This window comes from Eptesicus fuscus, chromosome 2, assembly GCF_027574615.1.
Source record: "Eptesicus fuscus isolate TK198812 chromosome 2, DD_ASM_mEF_20220401, whole genome shotgun sequence".
NCBI classification, from domain to species: domain Eukaryota; kingdom Metazoa; phylum Chordata; class Mammalia; order Chiroptera; family Vespertilionidae; genus Eptesicus; species Eptesicus fuscus.
Genome location: NC_072474.1, coordinates 5066430 through 5093721, shown reverse-complemented (window position 1 = coordinate 5093721; position 27292 = coordinate 5066430). Strand labels below are relative to the sequence as shown.

General features: G+C 41.7%; 1 pseudogene; it reads right to left on the bottom strand.

The window, feature by feature from the left end:
• Positions 1 to 25189, bottom strand: part of LOC103294938 (nascent polypeptide-associated complex subunit alpha-like) — a 51926-nt pseudogene extending 26737 nt beyond the window's left edge.
• Between the last annotated feature and the right edge of the window lie 2103 nt (positions 25190 to 27292).

Below are 27292 nucleotides of genomic sequence, written 5' to 3'. Positions count from 1 at the left end.
CCTCACCCAGATCCAGAGGTGCATGGCTTCACCTGGACCTGGGATCCAGCTTCACTCGGACCCAGGGGCACGCAGCCTTGCCCGGACCCGGGGGCATGCGGCCTCACCCGGACCCGGGATCCAGCTTCACCTGGACCCAGGGGGGCGCGGCCTCACCCAGACCCGGGGGGCGCGCGGCCTCACCCGGACCCGGGATCCAGCCTCACCCGGATCCAGGGGCGCGTGGTCTCGCCCGGACCCAGGGATGCGGCCTCACCCAGACCCAGGACCCAGTGGGGCTTCATCTTCTTGATCCCAATTCCTGTCGGTCAATTCCCTCTCATCAATTCCTTCGGCCATTTTCTTAAAGCTCCGGGGCGGCTGCTGCGGAACTCACTGGGCGGCGGGCTCGGCAAAGCTCCGGTGCGCCCGGTGCGTGGCAGCAGGCTGGTCTGAGTTCACTGCAGCGGCACTCGGGTCTGCAGCGGCAACCAGTCGCCGGGCGAGCGCACCTGGATCCAGGACCCAGTGGGGCCTCGTCTTCCCGATCCCAACTCCCATCGGTCAACTCCCTCTCAGCAATTCCTCCGGCCATCATTCTGGATGGTGTCTGCTCCGTTCTCCAGTTGTAGTTTCAAAATTGTTGTGGTAGGCAACAATCAGGCGTCCGCCCCACGCCGCCATCTTGGTCCTCCAGAAGATTCCCAAGCAACCTTACAAATGTGGTTCTGAACACTGTGTCATCCATTAGTCTACTTTCCTTCATCCCTTCTATTTGTGACCTGCTTCGGTGACTTCACCTTTTGGCTGCCTCCCTATAGCTCAGCCTCCCCAATCTCCCTAGGCGGTCGCTTCCGACACCCCCCTTTGTGGGCTGAGTGCAAAGTCCCAGTGCTGTCAAGCCTTGATTGCTGTTGGTACACTGGGAGGATTTGACCTCCAGTCCAACTGGCCGTGAGGACCAGCCGTGTCCATGCCGGGAGACAGCCCTATTCAACTAGACTTGCAAAATTGTAAAAGCCTCTGTGCTCAGCTTGGATGGGGCGGAGTTTCAGGGTGGAGCCTACAGCCTTGGCTTCCCGTCAGCCCCGCCCTATGAGGTTCCTGTGTCTGTGTCCCCCTGCACTCCCTGCAAATACCTCTGAGAGAAAAGCGCCCTGGAGTTTCGCCTGCTGCCAAACAGTCTAGTCTCTCCCCCAATGAATCTGGATTCCCAGATTCTCGCCCGGAACTGGGTTTCAGTGTAGTTGGAACTGGGGCTCAGTGCAGTCTGGCGCTTTTGTCTCCTTCCCACCAGGGCAATTCAGCCGCACAGTCAACAGACCATCCTCTGCGCGCATTCCCGTGCGCGCCTCCAGTGTTCCGCTTTTCGCCACTTCTCTGCATTTCTGCCTTACAGCCCAGATTTCCCCAGTATGAGCCTGGCTTCCCAGGGTCTTGCCCGGAACTGGGGTTCAGTGCAGTCGGAACTGGGGTTCAGCACGGTCCGGAGCTTTTGTCTCCTTCCCGCTAGGGCAATTCAGCAGCACAGGCAACAGTCCGTCCTCTGCGCACATTCATGTGCGCACCTCCGGAGCTCTGCCTTTCACTGCTCCTCTGTGTTTCCACCCCACAGCCCAGATTCCCCCAGCATGAGCCTGGCTTCCCAGGGTTTCACCTGGAACTGGGGTTCAGTGCAGTCGGAGCTGGGGTTCAGCGCAATCTGGAGCTTTTATCTCCTTCCTGCTAGAGAATGCCAGCCAGGCCGTCAGCCGCCCCTTCCTCTCCAGCTCCGTCCTTCCCGCACGCGCCCGTGCTCGTGTCTCCACCTGTGTCTCCATACCTCAGGCTTTTACGGCTCCTCTGATTTTCCTTGTGGTTTTCTCTTTCCTTCTAGTTGTGGGCATTTCAGTCAGCCAGCTTTCCTGTGGTTCTGGATGATGTCCGTTTTGAGTTTTAGTTGTATTTTTGAAATTGTTGTGCCAGGCTGTAGGTTAGGTGTTTAACCTATGCCACCATCTTGGTTTTTCTCGATCATTGATATTTGAACACTTTTTTATTATGGTTATTATTTTTCTAAACTAGAACAAAGTTTGGGGCATAATATTGTAATGTCTCCTCTGTTAAGCAAAACCATTTATTAGCCATCCTGAACCAAATGTACAACTGACCTTTATTTAAAATCTTTTTTTTATTGTTCAAAGTATTACAGATAGTAGTACATATGTCTCCTTTTTTTCCTCCATTGACATTCCCCCAGCCTCCCTTACCCCCCAGCACATGCCCTCACCACCCTCTCCCCTCCGGTGTCTTGCATCCATTGGTTATGCTTATAATGCATGCATACAAGTCCTTCGGTTGATCTCTTACCTCCTCCCCAACCTCCCACCCCTGCCAGCATTCCTGCTGTAATTTGACAGTCTGTTTGATGCTTCTCTGCCTCTGTATCTATCTTTTTGTTCATCAGGTTATAATGTTCTTTATTATCCATAAATGAGTGAGATTATGTGGTATTTTTCTTTCACTGACTGGCTTATTTCACTTAGCATAATGCTCTCCAGTTCCATCCATGCTATTGCAAATGGTAAGAATTCCTTCTTTTTTATAGAAGCACTAGAGGCCCTGTGCATGATTGAATCATGCATGTGTAGGGTCCCCTACACGCTTTCGCTTTTCGCGGTGGAGCTGGGTGCCTGTCCGCTGGTGCACCAGGCCTTTCAGAAGCCTCCAGCTCAGCGGAGGCTTTTGAAAGGCCTGGTGCTGGAGCAGACAGGCACCCAGCTCCCACGCTTTTGATGGTCCGCGGCTGCTAAGGGGGGCTACCCTGCTGTTGAGAGGCGCAGGGAATGGGACTCCCGCCTCCTGCGCCTCTCAACGGCCACTGAGGGGGGCTGTCGCGGACACCTGACTACCCAGCCATTGCGAGGCGCAGCTGGGTGTCTGCAGCAGGCCCGCTCAGTGGCAGCGGATCCGTGCCTCTCAATGGCCGGATAGGCCACCCCGAGTCCCGCCCCCCAGCCTCCCGCCAACCAATCATGGGTGTAGCGAAGTGATGGTAATTTACATGTTACTCTAAAATTAGATATGATAGTATTCCATTGTGTAGATGTACCACAGTTTTCTAATCCACTCATCTGCTGATGGGCATTTAGGCTGTTTCCAAATCTTAGTTATTGTAAATTGTGCTGCTATGAACATAGGGGTGCATATATCCTTTCTGATTGGTGTTTCTGATTTCTTGGGATATATTCCTAGAAGTGGTATTACTGGGTCAAATGGCAGTTCCATTTTTAAATTTTTGAGAAAATGCCATACTATTTTCCACAGTGGCTACACCAGTCTGCATTCCCACCAACAGTGAAGGAGGATTCCTTTTTCTCTGCATCCTCACCAGCACTTGCCATTTGTTGATTTGTTGATGATAGCCATTCTGACAGGTATGAGGTGGTATCTCATTGTTGTTTTGATTTCCATCTCTCAAATGATTAGTGACTTTGAGCATGTTTTCATATGTCTCTTGGCTTTCTGAATGTCCTCTTTTGAAAAGTGTCTATTTAGGTCCTTTGCCCATTTTTTGATTGGATTGTTTATCTTCCTTTTGTTAAGTTGTATGAGTTCCCTGTAAATGTTGGGTATTAGACCCTTATTGGAGATAACATTGGCAAATATGTTCTCCCATGTAGTTGGCTTTCTTGTTGTTTTGTTGATGGTTTCTCTTGCTGTGCAGAAGATTTTTATTTTGATGTAGTCCCATTTGTTATTTTCTCCTTAGTCTCTCTTGCCTTTGGATCTGTGTCTGTAAAGAAATTGCTATGACATATGTCTGCAATTTTGCTGCCTATGGAGTCTTGTAGCATTTTTATGGTTTCCCGTCTTACATTCAAGTCCTTTAGCCATTTTGAGTTAGTTTTTGTGTATGGTGTAAGTTGGTAATCTAGTTTCATTTTTTTGCATGTATCTGACCAAATTTTCCAGAACCATTTATTAAAGAGACTGTTTTGATTCCATTGTATGCTCTTGCCTCCTTTGTCAAATTTTAATTGAGTATAATGGCTTGGGTCAATTTCTGGGTTCTCAATTCTGTTCCATTGATCTATGTGTCTGTTCTTGTGCCAGTACCAGGCAGTTTTGAGAACCATGGCTTGGTAATATAACTTGATGTGTGGAATTGTGATCCCTCTAACTTTGTTCTTCTTTCTCAGAATAGCTGTGGCTATTCGGGGTCTTTTTTTTATTCCAGATAAATTTTTGTAGATTTCTAGATCTTTGAAATATGCAATTGGTATTTTAATAGCTATTGCATTGAATCTATAGATTGCTTTAGGTAGTATAGACATTTTAATGATGTTGATTCTACCAATCCATGAACATGGTATGTTCTTCCATTTGTTTATGTCTTCCTCTATCTCTTTTCAATATTCTGTAGTTTTCTGAATACAGGTCTTTTACATCCTTGGTTAAATTTATTCCTAGCTATCTTAATTTTTTTGATGCAATGGTAAATGGGATTGCTTTTTTCATTTATCATTCTGTTGGTCATTATTGGTGTATAAAAAGTCCGTAGATTTCTGGGTGTTAATATTGTATCCTGCTACATTGCCAAATTCATTTATTAGGTCTAGTAGTTTTTTGATGGAGTCTTTGGGGTTTTCTATGTATAGTATCATGTCCTCTGTGAATAAGGACAGTTTTACTTCTTCTTTTCCAATTTGGATGCATTTTATTTCTTCTTCTTGTCAATTGCTATGACTAGTACTTCTAGTACTATGGCAAACAGGAGTGGTGAAAGTGGGCATCCCTGTCTTGTTCCTTTTCTTAGGGGAAATGAGTTTAGTTTTTGCCCATTGAGTATGATGTTGGCTGTAGGTTTGTCATATAGGGCTTTTATTATGTTGAGGTATGATCCCTCTATTCCCACTTTGCTGAGAGTTTTTATCAAGAAAGGGTGTTGGATTTTGTCAAATGCTCTTTCTGCATCAATTGATATGATTTTGTGATTTTTGTCTCTCAGTTTGTTCATGTGATGTATCACATTTATGGATTTGTGGATATTGTACCATCCATGCATCCCTGGAATAAATCCCACTTGGTCATGGTGTATGATCTTTCTAATGTATTGCTGAATCCGATTTGCTAGAATTTTGTTGATGATTTTAGCATTTATGTTCATCAAGGATATTGGCCTGTAGTTCTCTTTTTTTTGTGGTGTCTTTATCTGGTTTTGGGATAAGGGTAATGCTGGCTTCATAGAAAGAGCTTGGAAGTGTGCCTTCCTTTTGAATTTTTTGGAATAGTTTGAGGAGGATAGGTTTTAGTTCTTCTTTGAATGTTTGGTATAACTCCCCTGTAAAGTGGTCCAGACCAGAGCTTTTGTTTGTTGGAAGATTTTTGATCGCTGTTTCAATTTCTTCGGTAACTATTGGCCTATTCAGGTTTTTTTTATTATTCTTGGTTGAGTTTTGGTAGCTTGTATTTTTCAAAGAATATGTCCATTTCATCTAGGTTGTCCATTTTGATGGAATAGAGTTGTTCAGAGTAATTTTTCATAATCATTTGTATATCTTTGGGATCGGTTGTGACTTCACCTCTTTCATTTCTGATTTTGTTTATTTGGGTAATCTTTCTTTTCTTCCAGGTGAGCCTGGCTAGAGGTTCATCAATCTTGTTTATTTTTTCAAAGACTCACCTCTTGTTTTGGTTGATCTTTTTGATTGTTTCTTTTTTTCTTTATGTCATTTATCTCCGCTCTGATCTTTATTGTTTCCTTCCTTCTGCTTATGCTGGGCTTTTTTTGTTGCTCTCTTTCTAACTCTTTGAGTTTAGGGTTAGATAATTTATTACCATTGTTTCTTATTTTCTGAGGTAGGTGTGTAGAGCTATGAACGTCTCTCAAGACTGCTTTCACTGTGTCCCATAGGTTTTGGATTCTTGTGTTTTCATTGTTGTTTGTTGCCATGATGTTTTTTTATTTCTTCTTTGATCTCTCTGGTAATCCAGTCATTGTTTAATAGCATGCTATTTAGCCTCCATGTGTTTGATTTTTTAATTGTTTTTATTGTAGTTGATTTCTAGTTTTATGTCATTGTGATCTGAGAAGTAGCTTGATATGATTTATATCTTCTTGAATTTGAAGAGACTTTGCCTGTGTCCCAACATATGGTCTGTCTTTGAAAATGACCCATGTGCACTTGAGAAGAATGTATATTCTGTGACTTGGGGGTGAAATGTTATGAAGATGTCAATTAATTCCATCTGATCTAGTGTGTCCTCTAGGATTCATATTTCTTTGCTGATTTTTTGTTTAGAAGACTTGTCCAGTGGTGTTAGTGGGGTATTAAAGTCCCCTACTATGACTGTATTGCTATCAATATCTCCCTTGCTATCTTCCAGAAGTTTTTTTTATGTATTTGGGTGCCCCTGTATTGGGTGTTTATATGTTTGCCAGAGTTATATCTTGTTGTTGGATTGTTCCATTTAGTATTATGAAGTAGCCCTCCTTATCTCTTGTTATGTCCTTCACTTTGATATCTAATTTGTCAGATATAAGTATTGCTACACCAGCTTTTTTTTTTTAATTTCTATTCGCCTGAAATACATTTTTCCATCGCTTCACCATCAGTCTGTGTGAGTCCTTTTTTCTGAGGTGGGTTTCCTGTAGACAGCAGATATATGGGTCATGTTTTCTTATCCACTCAGTTACCCTATGTCTTTTGATTGGGGCATTTAATCCACTTACATTTAAAGTTATTATTGGTAGGTACTTGTTTGTTGCCATTTTTATTCTTTATCCCTGTGTTCATTCTTCGATTCTTATTTTTTCTTTTTACAGAAGACCCTTTAGCATTTCTTGCATTGTTGGTTTGGTGGTAATAAACTCCCTTAGTCCTTTTTTGTCTGTGAAGCTCCTGATTTCACCCTCAATTTTGATTGATAGCCTTGCTGGGTACAGTATTCTTGGATTCAGACCCTTGCTTTGCATGACTTTGCATATTTCATTCCATTCCTTTCTTTCCTGATGTGTTTCTGTTGAGAAATCATTCGCTAGTCTGATGGGGGATCCTTTGTAGGTAACTTTCTGGCTCTCTCTGGCCGCTTTTAAGATTCTTACTTTGTCATTGGTGTTTGCCAATTTAATTATAATGTGCCTTGGCATCGGTCTTTTGGGGTTCATTTTGTTGGGACTCTGTGAGCTTCTTGGATTTGTGTGAGTTTTTCTTCCCTAAACCAGGGAAGTTTTTTGTCATTATTTCTTCAAACATGTTTTCTATTTATTGCTCAGTTTCCTCTCTGTCTGGCACCCCTATTATGCGTATGTTGTTTTGTTTTGTGTTGTCCCAAATTTCCCTTAAGCTCTCCTCTTGTTTTTTAAGCTTTTTTTCTTGTTGCTGCTCTGCTTAGGTATTTTTTCCTACCTTGTCTTCTAGCTCACTGATGCAGTCCTCTGTTTCTTCTACAGTTGATGCTTTCTATTGAATTCTTTATAGCAGCGATGTCATTTTTCATTTCTTCTTGGTTCTTCTTCATTTCCTCTTGGTTCTTACACATAATGTTGAATTTGTCTTCCAACCTTTTCAGCAACCTTATGACCATTTCCCTGAATTCTTTCTCTGACATATTGCTTGCCTCCATTTTGTTTACTTCCTTTTCTGGTGATGCCTGCTTTTATTTCTTATTCGGGCTGTTTTTTTGTCTCCCCGTGATCTATCCTCTCCGAATGTCTGGTTATGTAGCTCTCTCTCTCCTGCGTTGACTTAAAGGCACAAAATACAATACAAAAAGGCACAATGCACAAGGCACTGATCACAAATGTATTCATGATACTAATAACCCCAAATAAAAGTGACCACCAAAGAAAAGAGAATTAGGGGATTAAAAAAAAAAAGAGTGCAAAAATGATATTGAGAAAAGGAAAAAAACAATAAGAGAGAAAAGAAAGATAATAAAAAAGAAGGGGAAAAAACTATTTACATGGGGAGAAAACTCCAATAGAACAACAACTAATTTAAAAAAATGCAAACAACTAACACCCAGATGTGAATGCAAACTACAAACAACAACTAATAACAAGCGAGTAGAGGAAAAACAGAAGCAAAAAAAAAAAGAGAGAGAAACAATCACACCAACAAACAAAAAAAAAACCAATCTAATCAACAATCAAACTAACAACAGTAAGACAGAGAGAAAGAAGGGCAAAACAAAGCAAAATAAAACAAAAAACATAAATTAAAAACAATAAAAAAAAAACACAAAAAAGGAAGAGTGAAAAAAAATTTGGATAGTGAAGAAAGAGAAGAGCAAATTGTGTATGGACTTGGAGCAGGGGATAGGAAATTATATATATAAGTAGGATGAATTTTTAACGGGGTAAAAAGAAGTAATAGGGAAAATCTAAAGCAGGAATAGGGTAAGAGAAACAGGACAACAAAAGGGGAAAGTGAGGAAGAGAGTGTTGGCTTAAAGGTAAAGTTGAGATAGAGTAAAATGAAAATAGAATGTAGAATACTAATCCCAAAATAAAATAAAATAAAGAGTAAATAAAATGAAACTTTAAAAAAAGGAAAATAATAGTAGTAATAATACTGATTAAAAATGAAAATATAATAATTAAAAAGGTAAAATCAAATGAGAAAAACATTTTTTTAATTTAGTTTCTTATGCAAAAGATAAAAAATAAAAATGTGCAGTAGTGAAGGTCATTCACTTCCTCTACTGTTCTGTTTGGCACACCTGTTTCCTGTCCAGTAGTCAGGACAGTGTTGAAGTTCCCTGCGTTCCACAGCTTCTCTGTGTCGTAAGCCACAATCTTGTTTTCAATCAGGCAGTATTTCTTTGTTACTCAGCCTGCCTGTGGTTGTATTTACACAAGAGTCAGTTTGTGATTCAAACCCTGGGTGGTAGTGTTTCTGTATTGACATCTGGGGCTGTAAGTCCTCTCGACCCAGTATTTAGAATTTGTTTTCCCTGCTGCACTTAAGACTGGTTTGGGGGTATGGACTGCCCCAGAGCTGGTTTTCTGGTTGTTTCTCCCCGCTCTGATCCCTAGGTTCCAGAAAAACAACTTTCTCCTGCAGTTTCTGAGAGTGTTTTAATTGGGTGATCCTATGTACTGGGCTTAGTAATCAAAAGCAAGGATTTAAAGAGAAAAAAAGCCAGAGTAAGTGCACGAATTTGAAACTTTTTCACCCTGGCACTTCACGGGACTCTGCTCACATCTCTGAGCACATCTTTTTCCCCTGGCACAGTACAGCCGGTTTACTGGTGAAGCTTCAGCCTGCCTTTTTGTGCCCAGCCCAGCTATAGGTTTGATTTCTAGAGTTCCCTTCTGTCAGCAGCCCTGTGGACCCCCTTCCACATTTGTGGACTATGCTGGCCCCAATGGGTCACGGATTTTGTGGGGCACAGACTTTCTCTGAACCTCTAGATCCTGCTGTGTACATTTCTCCCTTCAGCCTGGATCGCAGACCTCACCTTTCTCTGGGAAAAATTTGACCTTTCTGTGAGAAGATGCAGAGCTCATTCGAGTCCGCATATTTGCACTACTTGAGACCTGGTGTTTGTGGGTTCGCAGCTGGTCCCTGGGTATTGTGGTTGTAGGGTCCCAGGCGGTATCTGATTCTTCCCGATTGAAGGTAAGGCTAGGCTTCTGTTCACCGCCACTCTCCCCTTCAAGATGGTGCAGTCTCTGTGGCAGCACCGGTTGCTCTGGGAGAGATTTCAGCAGCAGTGGATGCTGCCAGTCAGGGGAGCCCGGTTCAGCAATCCCCAACAGTCCCTTGGAATATAGCTGTCCCTCACTCACAAATAGACACGCCCCATATGTCCACACACTCTCCTTTAATTCTCTCACTCACACACTATCTTTCAGCCTGCCTTCCTGTTGGCAGTCATCTTCGATCCCCACTTTAAAATCTTTAATAAATAAATTGAGGGATAGAAATGGAATTCTCATTTTTGCTTTGCAAAACTCAATATTGAACACCCATCCTTTCTAAGGAACAAACTGGAACAGAAATACAGAAGAGAGTATTAGAAAGATTGCTGAATGAATGCCTTGTTCACCTGGTCCAAGAATGTTAATGTTCAATATTTACATGTTAAAATACAATGCCCACTTGGTGTGGCTCAGTGGTTGAGCATTGACCTATGAACCAGGAGGTCATGGGTTCGATTCCAGATCAGGGCATATTCTAGGGTTGCAGGTTCAATCCCCAGTGTGGGGCGTGCAGAAGGTGTTCAATCAATGAGTCTCACTAATCAAACTTATGTTTCTATCTCTCTCTCTCCTTTTCTCTCTGAAATCAATAAAAATATATATTTTTAAAAATTGCATCATAATATACTGATTATACTATTATTATCCCTGTCTGTTTGTCAAGTTTTAATATTCATGAAATTGTGATTTAACTTTCTTATGATTGCCACAAATCAATGACAATCTTATCGCCAAAATTCTGTAGACACAGCACAAATCAAATAATATATTTGAATCATCCTAAAATTTAATTAGAAAACTGTATCTTCTAATCTTTGTGTTCGTTAGCATTGAATGTTTTCTTAACAAATGTTTCCAGACAAGAAGTAATTATTATAAAATGTGAGAAAGATGCATTCAGATACATAGTAATGAGATTATTATCAGCTAATAGGGCATCTCACTGTTTGATGTCATGTACATTTTTTTATCATCATGAAAATTTAATTTGCACATTTGATTTCCTTGTGCTTTCCTTTAACCCAGTTTAGCTATTGAGTTACTTTTCATCACAATAATTATAGCTCTAATTTATCCCTCTTTTTTAGACAGACAAATGGCCATGAAGATATTTGCTATTAACTGATCTGGAGAACACAATACAGTTCAAGGTTTCCTTAGTACTCAAAGGCAATTTAATGTGCTTACAATTGCAGTCACAGTAATTTTTAGGAACTTGGATTGGTACTCAGTGCAGTGCATTCTAAGAAGTAGTAGCAACAACTCAAACATCATATGTTTTAAGTTTAATAGACATGTAAATCATCACCTTATTCTTTGGCCAAACCTTAAAACCAAGAACTAGTAGATCTGTCAATCAGATTTTAATTTAGGATCTGGGCCATCTACTTACCAGACTGATTCCCAGATTGACATTCAGTCTCAGTGACACATTTCATTTTCATTCATTTTCTGACATGAACTATTGAATACCATTGATTTTACACCTTCCCCTAACTCACTACGGAGATACCTAAATTCTTAAGTTAAAATCATCCTACAGCTAAGGTGCCAAAACTTGATGATTTAGTAAAAGAATATAAAAAGTTTTGGTTAGTGTCTTATAAAATGGAAAATACATTGGATGAGATGAACCTTGAAAATATTTGGTGCTAGCAAGTCTCAAAACCACAGGCTATGGTCACCTTTCAATTGAAACCCTGGATTGGAGGGTAGTGTTAGACCATTCTAGTCATCCAAGTGGCTCATGCCTGAACACATGTTCTACTAGAAATGCCATTCTGAATCTGGTTTAATCAGGTCAACTTAAACATGTCCAAATTTTGTCAATCTAATCTTTGGGGGACAACCTATATAATAAAGAGGTAATATGAAAATTGACCCTCATGCCCTCACGTCACAAGATTGCCACCCCCATGTCATCACAATATGGCCACTCCACATTGTCACAAGATGGCTGGCAGGGGAGGGTAGTTGGGGGTGATTGGGCCTGCAGGGGAGGGTAACTGGGGGTGATCGGGGAGCAGTTAGGTGTCAATCATGCCGGCAGGGGAGCAGTTAGGTGTCAATCAGGCTGGCAGGGGAGTGGTTAGGGGGCTATCAGGCTGGTAGGCAGAGTGGTTAGGGGCAATCAGGCAGCCAGGCAGGCAAGTAGTTAGGAGCCAGCAGTCCCAGATTGTGAGAGGGATATCCGACTGCCGGTTTAAGGCCCGATCCCTGCTTGGGCCTAAACCAGCAGTTAGACATCCCCCACAGGGGTCCCAGATTGGAGAGGGTGCAGGCTGGGCTGAGGGACACCCCTCCCCAGTGCACGAATTTCTAGTATAAATAGAAGCAGATAAATTCAATCCAATAAATATTTAGTAAAGGACTATATGCTGAGTTAATTTTAAGGGCTGTGGAAAATATAATCAAAGAATAGTTTGCATTCCCCAAGAAATCTTTAATCTAACAGGTATTGCCTACATACACAATGAGTACACTATACAAGAAATATGAATTTTGAAGGCATTGGGGAGCCAGGTGAAAACCTCTTTCATGAAGAGGCTCACCAATTCCAGGTCCCATCTGTTTTTATTCACTTTGAATACACATTTTCCCTTTACCAATGCATACAGGCAGATCAAAGTTAAAATTTGGTATACAATGTAAAGATTATCAGGTCAGGAAATCACCTCGAGCCATTTCAATCACAACAGGCCAGTCTTGTGCTGATATTCAGCAGGGCTGAATATCAAGTCCATTGGCCTTCCAATGTCTCTTTTGCACTTTTATGCTAATTGTTGTTTGCTTTAGCCTCCAGCACCACTCCAAAGGCATTTTTATGGAGATAATTCCAGAAGTTGAGCATTTACAAAAGCTTTCAAGGCAAAATAAGTTGTCAAAAAGAAAGAATTATTAGACCAAATCCAAAATTATCTATGATAAGCATAGAGTTAATATAAAACAGAGGACCATCTGTGTTGCTTTATGACACTGCATTGAGAAAAAAATGACAGGCTTTTCCCAATATTTTCTCTCTGCAATATTTGTTAACAACAATAAGCCAAAAGCTGAGTGCTGAAAGAGCAAGAAAAGACTTTCATAGGGTGATTATCTGATTTCTTAGAAAATATAAAGAATTTGAATGGGTAGGAGCACATGCTGAAGAATATTTAGAAAGGGGAAAAAATAACATAAGCAAAGGCCTACAAGTCTTCCCTGAGTTAAAATATTTTGTATTGTCATTCTTATTAGCATAATCACATATTGTTTCTTAAACCACTGCCAGAAATATAGTCCATCTATCCCAATAGATTGGTTAATATTATATGTATTTTATCATATAACTAGAGGCATGGTGCATGAATTCATGCACAGGTGGGGTCCCTCAGCCTGGCCAGTGATCGGCAGGGGGCCCGGCCAGCCGAGGGGAGGGACCGCGGGAAGTTGGCCTGGCCAGGGAGAGGGACTGCAGGAGGCTGGCCGGCTGAGGGGAGGGACCACAGGAGGTTGGGCGGCTGGTCGCAAGAGGTTGGCTATGGGAGCTCACTGACCACCAAGGGGCAGCTCCTGCATTGAGCGTCTGTCCCCTGGTGGTCAGTGCACATCATAGCAACTGGTCGTTTGGTTGTTCAGTTGCTTAGGCTTTTATATATATAGATAATACCCTGTTGCCAGATGCATAATAAATATTACATTTCAAGATAATTTTACATCATATTTGTACATAAACTTTCTGACCATCTCCTGGGAATATTACCTGATAAAAATCCCTACATTGCATTATAGAAGTGACTAAAATTATTAGTAGGAAAGAAAACAATATAAGAAGACAGCCTACTCTGCTGGACAAAAATCATAATTATCCTATATAATAAAAGCCTAGGTGGTGTCACGCCCTTGCACGATGTTCTCGCGTGACGTTGTCACAAGATGGCCACACACACAGCAGAGGTAGGGCCTGGTGACCATTCCACACAGTAAGGCCTGGGGGTCCTGTGGCTCTGTGTGGCATGGAGGAGGCCGGTTCCGTCATCTCCACTGCCTCACGTGGAGGAGGCGAGTCCTGGTGGAGGAGAGGGGTCACGGCAGGGGAGGGCAGTTGTGGGCAATCAGGCCGGAAGGGAAGAGCAGTTGGGGATGATCAGGCCCCTGTAGGAGAGGGCAGTTGGGGGCCATCAGGCCAGCAGGGGAGCAGTTAAGCATCAATTAGGCCGGCAGGGGAGCAGCTAGTGGGTGATCAGGCTGGCAGGCAGAAGCGGTTAGGGGCAATCAGGCAGGCAAGCAGGTGAGTGGTTAGGAGCCAGCAGTCCCAGATTGAAGAGGGTGCTGGCTGGGTTGAGGGACACCGCCCTGCGACCCCCCCACTTCACCCCCATGCATGAATTTCATGCACTGGGCCTCTATTATTTGAAATAATCCTTAACCCAGGAATTTTAGGTTACACAGTATGGTACAATATGCTATAAGATTGGAAAGGATACCTAACATGTAAAACATCTGATAAAATACAGAGTTACAAAATCCTATTCTCAACCTGTTTCTATAGTACAATGTGAGGATTAATCTGTTTTTTAAAAGGCTGGAATAACACATCACATAATTATGTTGTATTAAATTGAACTAGACATTGTTCAATTCCATAATATAGCATCTCCAGGTTTATTTTGACAATATCAACAATCTAAGTTGGGAGATAGAATATTAAATTCTTTTCAGTTATCTTCAAGTATGGAAAGAACTTCTAAATAAATAAATTGAAAAAGACATAAAAGCCAGAATTACCTGATAAAATACCTGGGCATATTACCTGATAAAATACCTGTGCATATTACCTGAATTATAATTCTCTGCAACACAACAACAAATACTAATTTGTATTTCCAAAAAAATATCACAAGGTTACTACCTAGATTAAGCAGAATTAGAAGAGCCATAAATTAAATTTTAAAGCATTTCTCACTCCCAAGTTTACACTAAATCCACTAAATTCACCTAAATACACTTCCATCCTATATAATAAAGAGGTAATATGCAAATTGACCATCACTCCAACACACAAGATGGCCACCCCCATGTGGACACAAGATGGCCACCACAAGATGGCCGGCAGGGGAGGGCAGTTGGGAGTGATCAAGCCTGCAGGGAAGGGCAGTTAGGGGTGACCGGGCTGGCAGGGGAGGGAAGTTGGGGGCAACCAGGCCTACAGGAGAGGGCAGTTGGGGGCGACCAGGCTGGCAAGGGAGGGCAGTAAGGGGTGACCGGGCTGGCAGGGGAGGGAAGTTGGGGGCAACCAGGCCTACAGGAGAGGGCAGTTGGGGGTGACCAGGCTGGCAAGGGAGGGCAGTTAGGGGTGACCGGGCTGGCAGGGGAGGGAAGTTGGGGGCAACCAGGCCTACAGGAGAGGGCAGTTGGGGGCGACCAGGCTGGCAAGGGAGGGCAGTTAGGGGTGACCAGGCCGGGGTGCCGGTCCAGCAGGCTTCCTGCAGCCATGCCCGGACCCACCGGCAGGAGGCGCTGCAAGAAATCGCCATGCGCCTCGCCCAGCGGCAAGTCCGCGCCATCCGGCCGCTCAAACTGCATGTCCTCCTTGGCCAGCCTGTGGGCCGGAGAGTGGGTCAGCACTGCTACCTCGCCCCTCACTCCAACACACAAGATGGCCTGCAGGGGCAGGCAGTTAGGGGCAATTGGGCTGGCAGGGGAGCATTTAGGCGTCGATCAGGCTGGCAGGCAGAAGTGGTTAGGGGCAATCAGGCAGGCAGGCAGGTGAGTGGTTGGGAGCCTGCAGTCCTGGATTGTGAGAGGGATGTCCGACTGACCGTTTAGGCCTGATCCCACCAGGATCGGTCCTAAACAGGCAGTTGGACATCCCTCAAGGGGTCCCGGATTGAAGAGGGTGCAGGGTGGGCTGAGGTACACCCCCTCCCCTGCATGAATTTCATGCACCAGGCCTCTAGTTTAAAATATAAAATAAAAATAAAAATGGAAAGGTAAATTCTAATTGTCATTTTATTTTCATTTCAAGGGTATATTTCACACTGCAGGCCAAGCCTCTACAATAAGCCCAACTAGAGTTTAGGAAACTAGATATATGATAGAGAATTCTTTTTGAAATGCTGAGTAAACCAAAATACATAGGAAATTTTATTCATTATTTACCTATCAGAGAATAACAAACATAGGTCAATTCTTAATTAATTCTTACATAGTCATTAAGAAATCTGACTGCTAAGTAGTCAATTTACATTTAATAAAAATTAGATCTATAAATTAAATAATGTGCTATTATTTTTATTTATAGAAAATATTAATATTGTCAATCATTACCAAAAAAAGACCATATGTTCTACATAATATTTAATGAACACATGACACTCTAGATTTATAAAGTAATATTAGCTGCACAGGCATTTTTTGAAGCTTTAGAAGAGAATTGGAATAATGCAAGGACACAAGATACGGCATTAACAATAATGTTTTTATATCTACAAAATCAACAATCCTTATTTTTGTTTTAAATCATAAAAATCACATACATTGAAGTATAATCCATAGTTTAACAAAAAATAAACCAAGGCATTCTGAAAATATAGAAGTATGTTGATGCAATATACCTTAATTTTTGTGATAAATTAGTAAAGTAATTACTCTATTTTGCCACAAAAAGGCATTGTAAGTCACTTGTCTTATAAATTTGAGTAGAAATTTCTAAAAGGCATTCTGAGTTAGTATTGTTAGATGATGGAAATTACATTAACTATTTTTAGTCAACTGATTTTGGCATCACTTATGTGTAGCCCACATTATTTCTTTGCTAAAATTAAAGTCATTTTTAATTTTATTTTAATTAATTAATCATGAAAACTCTTTACTTGATTTAAAAGGGCAGTAATTGTGTCTTTTTTACTTAACAGCATCATCTTCCTTTCTTCTCACATAGAAATATTTCCAAATTAATGATTTCACTTAAAAGTTGAATCATAGGAAGAGAGTACATAATAAGCCATAAAGTTAACTATGTACAGCAGAAAACCAGAACCTAGGTAATATGAAACAAACTTCACTATGTAGCTGTGAAAATAAATACACATATTTAATCAAGAAAATTAAATATTTCCTTAATATTTAGCATACTAAGTGTATTCATGCTAAACATTAAGGAAATTCAAAATGAGTGTTCATAGTCTTTAATGACACTGTACTCTTCATATGTGAATATTTATGATACTACCTTGGTTTCTGTATCAAAGCAAAATTTGCTTTATCATTACATTTGAAATGATATTGCATGGATTATGCTATAGATTATGGCTAATGTAGAACTTTTGTGATAACACAAACGCCATGATCAATACATTGCAGACCTGTGTTACTATAGAGACCATCACTACCTTTTGCTCCAAAAAAAGAGTTTAATGTCACTTTTTATAGCATGCATCACAATGGTTCTAGAAAGTGAACTTTTTGCACCTTAATGAAGAGTTTTATTTACACATCTGACCAAAAAAAGGACATGTGGGCAAATACACATAATCTATTATTAGCCATCCTGCAGCTGCTGTACAGATGCTCCAACCATATTGTTGTCAAAGCAGCTTCAATGTTGCTACAGTGCTCTTTATAATGCAGTCTGTATATATCTTACTAAGGATAAAAGAGAATGATATTTGAAAGATGGCATCTTCCAGCCTTTCACTAAATCTTTTGGTCTAGCTCCCCTTATTTTAAGAAAAATGATCTCCATGTATTCATTAAACATAGTATTTAAGGCAATGTGGGCAGCATTGTAACAATGGCTATGGGAAGTTCAAAAGAAGTTTAGACCTTGGTTCCTGCCTCTAAAAAAATCTTAAATTCTAATCAAGGAGATAAGATTTATATACAAAAAATTATCATGCCAAGTATACAGAAATAATACCATGAATAAAAATACAATGCATTGATTTTTACTATGAAATACTTCATCAAACATTTTCCTTGCCTTTTCCCATTTAATTCTCATAAAATACAGTAAGGTAGATCCTGATATTACTATATACACTTTATAGATGAGGAAAGCATAAATTTCAGAAAACGAAAAATATTGACCAAGGTCATATACCTGGAAGTAACAAAATTCCGTCATAGTTCTGTCTGTTTGAAATATGGTGCTGAGAAACACTATACCTCCTAAGACTTTTTGGATTGAAGCAGACAAAAGAGGGGCATTCTAAGAAGGGTTAATATATGATTTGGATAGGCATGGAGGGGGCATTAATAAAATACCATGAACACTGGCCTAAGAATTTAGATTGACTACCATAGGAAATGGAAGACTACCATATAAGTCTAAGAGAAGAAATGTGATATAAAATGTGTTTAAAATACTACCCTGGCAATTATATTAAGCTAGATAAATTTAAAATATTGAAAAAGATTTATGAAAAACAAAGGATATAAAGAGTAGTGAGTGAATTAGACCAGAATAATCATTTTGGAAATGGACCAAGAAATTAAAAAAAAAAAAAATACAAGGACTATTAGACAAAGTTCAGAAGGCTTTACTGCCTGGTTAAATGTGGGCACATCATAGATTGTGAGTTTCTGAAAGGTAAATAACAACAAAAACATTAATAATTTATGTGTTTTCACAAAGAAAAGAGTCAACTTTATTTATGCGAATAGAGTCCACTCCAAAGAGAAGAGTTAGAATGAGCTCAGAACAGTAGCTAAGAAGATAATTATATCTTCTAGAAATCACTAGAAAAAAAGAACTTTCTAGAGGAGCTTTCAAATAGTAAATGGGGAGTTTAATAGGTATAGTATTGCAGTTTTACAAGATGAAAGAAGGTTCTTGCAAGTTTTTTTGAAATTGGTTCCACAAAAATTGAATATTCTTAAAATTACTTAATTCTACATTTAAAATGGTTAAAATAGGAAATTTAATGTTATATGCATTAGTCACAATTAAAAAATATAGATTAAAAAAAATTAAGTGGAATGTACCACCCTGTGACCACTAATTAGTGACAACTAATTTTTTTTTAGTACACTGGTTGGGAACACGGTATAGCTTATGTTATGGAGAGAAACACTGCATTAAAAGAAAGGCTGAATCAGAGACCTTGGAAGGCCCTTTCCAAATTCCAAAGTTTAGGGTTTTATCATTGCCTTTTTCTTCAGGAGAGTTTACATGCATTTTTATCAAACTCTCATAGGAGTACTGGTAAGTGACCCCAGAGGATTGACACTTCAGAGGGACAATTTCTCCAAAGAGGCAATAACTAAATCCAATAAAAATATTGCATCACTTCCTAGGGCTGCCATAACAAAGTACCACAAATTGGGTGGCCTAAATAGTAGAAATTTATTGTCTGGGAGCTACAAGTTCTGGAAGCTACAAGTCTGAAATCAAGGTCTCAGTGGTGCCATGGTCCTTCTGACACCTACAGGAGGTCCTTCTTTGTCTCTTCCCAGCTTCTGGTGGTTTGCTGGAAATCTTTGGTGCTCCTTGGAGCTTAGCTGCAAAACTCTAATCTCTGCCTTTTTCATCACAGGTGTTGTCCCTGTGTCTCTGTGACCTTGCATGGTCTTCTATAAAAACAACAGTCATATTGGATTAGAGGTCCACTAATTGCATTTGTAATGACTCTCTTTCCAAATAAGATCAAATTTCAAAGTACTGCTGGTTTAAACTCATTATATATATTTGGAGAAATACAACTCAACTCATAACTTGTATGTATATGCTATTGTCCAGACTAAAGTTATTACTAGGTGATGACCCCATGATAAATTATATTTTTGTATGACCTCCACAAAAGCCTTAATACCTGACTCAAAAATAATAATTAAGAAATATTTGTTGTTGAATAAATGAGTAATTAAATATGGTATGTGGGCTCAGATTGAAATCATAAAGCTTATATGTACTTTGGAAGTCTAATGCCATAGCCCCAAAAACAGGCTTCAGTACTAATTTAGTATGTGAACCCCCAGCTGTGAAACCTGAACACCAACCACAGATATTTTCAGGAACTTGAGCATTCTTTTGATACCACTTTCTATTTTTGTTTGTTTGTTTTGTTAATCCTCACCTAAGGATATTTTTTCCATTGCTCTTCAGAGAGAGTGGGAAGAAGGGGGGCAGGGAGGAGGAGGGAGGGAAGAGAGAGAAACATCATTGTGAGAGAGACACATTGACTGGTTGCCTCCCACATGCACCCCTAATCAGGAGAGGGAGTGAACTACAACCCTGATTCATGTCCATGACTCTTCAGTGTGTGGGCTGATGTTCTAACCACTGAGCAAGTTTGATACCACTTTCTATAAAAAGATAAAATGGGTTGTAATGAGTTTCTGGAAAATAGCCCAACTCAGCAGTGAAGAATGCAGATCACACAGCTACTTAAGATACAATTGAGAATTTCAAAGGAAAACAACAGCAGGAATCTAAGAGCTATTGTGTAAGTGAATCAAAGGTCATCACAAACAAGAGAGGTTGAAGAAAGGTTTCTATGACCCATTGATCAACATTTTCAAACAACTTGGCACAATTGTGAAAAACAGTGATAGACTCCAGCTTTAAAGGAAATTCTTTAGCCCAGAATGAACTGTAAGAAGATTCTCAAATTGCAGCTACTAGAACAAAGCAAATGACAGATGTCAGGTGTACACAATAAAAAGGTATTCTATATTGTCTTTTCAGCCTCATGGTCATACAAAAATACTCTTGTCATCATTAGTGGGTTGTCTAGACAAGAATAATAACATGCCCAGAAAAGTATTCCTGAGACATTTCTACCTCAGGCAAATCTTAAAGATTTTTATTTCCACATATGCCTAACAAGTTGTGAGCATTCACTCAATGTCACAGACACTAATAATCCAGTTTCTCAAAAGAAGATTCACACACTATAAATTTATGTCAGCCTTTAATTCAAATAAAATTAATATGGCAGGAAACATTGCATTTGTTCAACCATCAGGTGGGATGGAAAAAAAGAACCTAAGCTGGTGTCTCAGGAGTAGTCAAGAGATGCTCATCATAAAAAACTAGCTTCCTGACCTGGCATGGAGGATTTAGACTTCTGATCCTCTTCTTTATGTCAGAAGGAAGGGATAGTAAAAGGATGGTTGGTGCATCATTCTGGTTATATGCAAAACTGAAGAGACTGTCCTAGATTTGTCCATTTGTAAACCACCCCTCATGAGAAATACTATCTCATTCTCTGGATATTGTGAATAGATAACAAATATTTTTTTTATATTTGTCTACCAGGGACCTTGAAACATTTTACCCCTTCCCACATAGTATACTTCACCAAGCACAATAATATTCCAGGCTTAACTACATAATACATGTAAGCTGGATGATTTACAAACATAATTATTTTGAAGATCATCTATTTTCTTGCAATCCTACCTAATAAAAGGGTAATATGCAAATGGACCACACCTTCGCTATGCCTAAGCCACGCCCGCCAGCCAATCAGGGCAAGTATGCAAATAAACCCAACCAAGATGGCTACAGCCACAGAGAGCAAGGTTTCCCAGGCAACGGAGGAAGCCAAGCTTTCTGCCTGCCCTTGCTAGGCCTACGCCTCCACTCAAGCTACGAAGTTTCAATTATAGAAGGTAAACAAATCTTAAATGGTGGCAGCCATGGAGCTGGAGAGAGCAGGCCAGGGTTGCCCCCGGCAATGGAGAAAGCCAAGCTTTCTGCACACCCTGGCCAGGCCTAGGCCTCCGCTTAAGGCTACAAAGTTTCAATTATAGAAGGTGAATTAACCCCAACAGAAATGGCTGCCGGCCACGGAGCAAGCAGGAGGCTTGGCTCCACTCCAGGCTACAAAGTTTCAATTGTAGAAGGTAAATAAATTCCAGATACCAGGGCCTCCTCTTGGGTCACCAGGGTGCATGGCTGGCCTGCAAACCACCACAGGCCCTTGCTCAGGCCACCCCATACCCCAAGGGAACCCCCATCCTGATCCGGGACACCCTTCAGGGCAAACCAGCTGGCCCCCACCCCTGCACCAGGCCTTTATCCTATCTAATAAAAGAGTAATATGCAGATTTACCATCACTTCAACACACAATATGGATGCCCCCATGTGGTCAAAGATCCTGCCCCCATGTGGACACAAGATGGCCACCACAAGATGGCCAGCAGGGGAGGGCAGTTGGGAGGCACCAGGCCTGCAAGAGAGGGCAGTTGAGAGGGACCCAGGCCTGCAAGGGAGGGAAGTTGGAGGTGATCAACCCTGCAGGGGAGGGCAGTTAGGGGTGACCAGTCCGGCAGAGGAAGGAAGTTGGGGGCAAACAGGCTGGCAGGGGAGCAGTTAAGCATCAATCAGGCTGGCAGCGGAGTGGTTAGGGGGTAATCAGGCTGGCAGACAGAAGCGGTTAGGGGCAATCAGGAAGGCAGGCAGGCGAGCAGTTGGGAACCAGCAGTCATGGATTGTGAGAGGGATGTCCGACTGCCTCTTTAGGCCCGATCCCTCCAAGATTGGACCTAAACGGGCAGTCGGACATCCCTCGAGGGGTCCCAGATTGGAGAGGGTACAGACTGGGCTGAGGGACACCCCCCTCTCCATGCACGAATTTCGTGCAACGGGCCTCTAGTATACATATAAACATATATCTGTATATGCACATATACAATGAATGATAGTTTATTCCTCTTTATTACTGAGTACTATTCCATAGTATAGATATATCATGATTTATTTATCCACTTCAATGTTGGTGGATATTTGAATTGTTTCCCGTTTTTTATTATTACAAATATAACTACTGTGAATGTTTGTGTACAAGTATTTATATGGACGTCTGCTTTTTGTTCTTTGGAGTAAAAGCTAGAATGGAATGATTGAATCACATGTAGATATATTTTTATATATCTACAATATAGATGGCTGAGCCATCTTAAGATTAACTGACAAACTGTTTTCTAAATCTGTTGTACCATTTTACATTCCCACTAGCTCTATGTGAAAGTTCCTTACATCCTCATAAACACTGGGTATGATTAGTCTTTTTAATTCCAGCCATTCTAATACATGTTTAATGGTATCTCATTGTGTTTCAATTTGCATTTTCCTGGTGACTAATGATGTTAAGCATCTTTTCATGTTAATAGTAGCCATTATGTAAAGGGTATGTTTATCTTTAACCATTTTATATTGAGCTTTTATTTATTACTGTGTTTTTAGAGTTCTTTTATAGTCTGCATAAAATTATTTATCAAATACATGGACATTTTGCAAATATTTTCTCCCAGTCTTCCTTTGTTAGTCTTTTAACAACACCGGTCAAAGAGTAAAAGTTTTAAAGTTTTATGAAGTACAACATATCAATTTGTTCTTTTATGGATGATTTTAGTGTCATATCTAAGAAATGTTTGCTTAATCCAAGCTGACAAAAGTTTATTCTTGTGATTTATTTTAATGTTTTTTATAATTTTGGTTTTATATTTAAACTTATGATTAATTTTTTGTATTCAGGTTTGCAATTTTCCAACACTATTTGTTGAAAATACTAAACTTTCTCCACTAAATTTTCCTCACACTTATTTTCAGTGATATATTCTTCAAAATAATATGTTCAACAATAAATAGATAGGCAGAAATTAAATTTCAAAAGTAGATAATTGATAAAAAATATTATACTATGTCCATAAAGCAGAATACACTATACAACAGATAAATTAATAAATATTTAATATCATGAGAAAGTATTTACAGCATACTATTAACTAAATGCTAATTGTAATTCAAAGCTGCATTTTATTTTATTTACAGTATTTTTTAAAATATATTTTTATTGATTTTAAAGAGAGGAAGGGAGATAGAAACATCAGTGGAGAGGAACCAAGATGGCAGAAAAGTTAAACAACTAAACTGCGCCACGCACAACAATTTCAAAAATACAACTAAAAGACAAAGCGTCTACCACCCAAAACCACGGGAAAGCTGGCTGAATGGTAGATTTACAACTAAGAAGGAAAAAGAAAGAACAAACGTGGAAGGGCTGAGGTACAGAAGCGCGTGAATCGGGCTGGTGGCGGGCGACGGGACGCGTGGCTTTTTTTCCAACCTGAAGGGAGATAAACTCCTGATCACTCTGAAATCCAGTTTCTGGGGATGCGCAGGGGACCCAGATGCCTACGGGGAGAAGCTGGACTCTCGGCCATCGTGTCGGAAAGTGAGAGTGACTTTCTTGCTGAGGTGCGCCCAGCAATCAGTGTTTACTGCGCTGGAGCACGGAACACAGGGACTTGGAAACGCGGAAAGGCAGAAAAGGCAGAAAAAGCAAACTAGCAGCCATTGCTGTTTGCCACACCCTAGCCTAGTGATGCCCTGAGACCCCGCCCCGCCATGAGACCCGCGCTGCCCTGAGACCCGCCCTGCACATTCTACAAACCCGCCCAGGCTCCAAACAGCAGCTTTTGCACATAAATGGCCTGCCCTGTGGCTGCTTAACCAAATAAACTGCAGCTCCAGTCAGACTGCTCCAAAACCACCCAAGCTAAGAGGAGAAAACTGCAGTTTTTGCTGTAACTCCTGCTAAGTGGCCTCAGACAGTAGCTGACCTGCACCCCATTGGAGACCCAGAAACGAGGGCATCTAGTGGTCAGTGTGAGTCAACACCAGTTTTCAACTACTCGCATAAGGGACACATTCAAGAGGCAGACTCAGTGAGCGCCAAAGCCCCGCTGGAACAAGTCCCGCCCCATAAACGTGTCTCCAGCATAGCAATTCTTCCTTTATAGACACAGCGGGTCCTCACAGCCAATTGGCCTGGAGGTCAATTCCTCCCAGTGACACCAACAATAATCAAGACTTAACTACAGAGAGGACCAAGATAGCGGCATAGGGCAGACGCCTGAATGTTGCCTACCACAACAATTTTGAAACTACAACTGGAAAACAGAGCAGACACCATCCAGAACCACTGGAGGGCTGGCTGAGCGGATGCTCTACAACTAGAATAAAAGAGGGGGATGCGGGATGATGCTGATGCTGGTGACCCAAAGATCACACTTTAAGAACTACGGCTCTGGCAACACAATGGCGGCCTGGAACGTGCTCGGCGCGGTTCCCCCGGTGGTTTCTGGCTGAGGGGACGGCTCCGCTCGCTGCCGAGCACGGACAGACGAGCCCCTGGGAGACATGGGGTGGGAGACTCCGCGCTTGCTGACCTCCGAGTCCTTCGAGAATCTCTGCGCCCCGGAAGCGGCCAGGTGCGCATGCCTGGCGACTGGCCACCGCTGCAGACCTGAGCGCCGTCGCAGCGACCTCAGACCAGCCCGCCGCCGCGCACCGGGCACACTGGAGCCTCGCTGAACCCACCACCCTGCGAGTTCCACGGCAGCCGCCCCGGAGCTTTGAGAAAATGGCCGGAGGAATTGCTGAGAAGGAATTGACCGATGGGAGTTGGGATCGGGAAGACAAGGCCCCACTTGGTCCGGATCCAGGTGCACTCGCACGGCGACTGGTCGCCGATGCAGACCCGAGTGCTGCCGCAGGGACCTCGGACCAGCCCGTCGCCGCACATCGGGTGCACAGGAGCTTCACCGAGCCCGCCGCCCAGCGAGTTCCGCCACCCAGCGAGTTCCTGGAGCTTTGAGAAAATGGCCGAAGGAATTGCTGAGAGAGAATTGACTGACAGGAATTGGGATCAAGAAGACGAAGCCCCGCTGGCTCCCGGGTCCGGGTGAGGCTGCGCGCCCCTGGTTCCGGGTGAGGCTGGGACCCAGGTCTGGGTGAGGCCGCGCACCCCTGGGTCCGGGTAAGGCCATGGGCCCCTGGATCCGGGTGAGGCTGCACGCCCCTGGGTCCAGGTGAGGCCGCGCGCCCCTGGTTCCAGGTGAGGCTGGATCCCGGGTCTGGGTGAGGCCGCGCGCACCTGGGTCCGGGTGAGGCCACACGCCCCTGGGTCCGGGTGAGGCCACGAGCCCCGGGGCCCGGGTGATGCTGGGTTCCGGGTCCGGGTGAGGCTGTGCGCCCCTGAGTCCGGGTGAGGCCGCGCTCCTGGGTCCGGGTGAGACCAAACCAGAGGGAGTCGGACCTGCATTACCACCATTTGTCCACCATCCAGAACTGAAAAGTCAGTGCTGACATGTACACATAAGGAACTGGTGGACATTGAAATTGGGTCTCAAAAGAACTGTTGGTCCAGAAAGAAACTCACTACAGACTTATTCATTTGCCTGTCAGCATAACTATTATTGCTCGTCTCACATTCGGTTCTTATAAGTATATTTCTAGTAACACATGATCTCACTCATCTAGGCGAAATGATGAACAACATAGACTGGTGAACAAGAACAGATCCAGAAACAAGTAGGCATCGATCGGACTGTCGGGCCTCAGAGGGAGGGGAGGGATCAACCAAAGGACTTGTGTGCATGCATACGAGCCTATCCAATGGTTAAGGACAACAGGGGGGTGGGGGCATCTGTGGGGAGGGGTGTGGGATGGGAATGGGGAGATGAGGACAAATATGTGACACCTTAATCAATAAAGAAATTTAAAAAAATAAAGAAAGAAAGAAAGAAAGAAAGAAAAAGAAACATCAGTGATGAGAGAGAATCATTGATCAGCTGCTTCTGTGCCCCACAATGGGGATTGAGCCTGTAAACTGGGCATATGCCCTGATTAGAAATCAAACCATGACCTCCTGGTTCATAGGTCAATACTCAACCACTGTGCCACACCAGCTGAGCCATCTTATTTATTTTTTAATTCTCAACTGAGGATTTATTTTTTTCATTTATTTTTAGAGAGAGAGTAAAAAGGAGGGTGGGCGAAATAGAGAGAGAGAGAAAGAGAGAAAAACATCAATATGAGAGTGACATAATGATTGGTTGCCTCCCACACGCACCCCATTTGGGTTGCAGGATGGAACCTGCAACCCAGATTCATGCCCCTGACTGGGAATCGAACCCAAGATCCTTCAGTCCATATGCCAATGCTCTAACCACTGAGCAAAAACTGGCCAGGGCCATAATTTTATTTTTAAAATATATGTAGTAATGAGAGTGCTGAAATACATATAACAGAAGATATATATTTCAGCATATAATGTGTTAAGGTTTATTAACATGTTAAAATGGTTGTCTTGAGATTAAAATTGTAAATGCTTTTTATTTCTTCATGTATATATACTATACCTTTGCTCTCAAAATTTTCTACACTGAATATGTATTTCTTTTATAAACAACAAAAAAGGTATCATTCACAAGTCATAAAATAAATCCAAAACTTTCATTTTTATTGATCAAACATTTATTGGGCAATGCCTTGATGTGCATCATGAATTACACATGGCCCCTACCTTCAAGATACCTAATAGAAATCAATTCTGACATGCTGCCGTTCAGGAAAAACAAACATACATTTTTTAAAAAGCTAAAATAGTAGAAACTGAAATCAAATTCCTTTTGTGCTTAATTCACAAAATACTGCACCCAGCTGCATTGGAAATATCAAAGATAGCTCACCCATTAACAGCTAATTAAAAAAGTAAAACTTGTAACTCAAGTTATGCCTTTTAGAAATTTGTAATCTCTTTCTATTGTTTGACAAGTGGTATATTAGCTCCATAGCCATCATCCATTCTGGTTTTCTCATATGCAGTTCATTGAAAAGCAAAAGT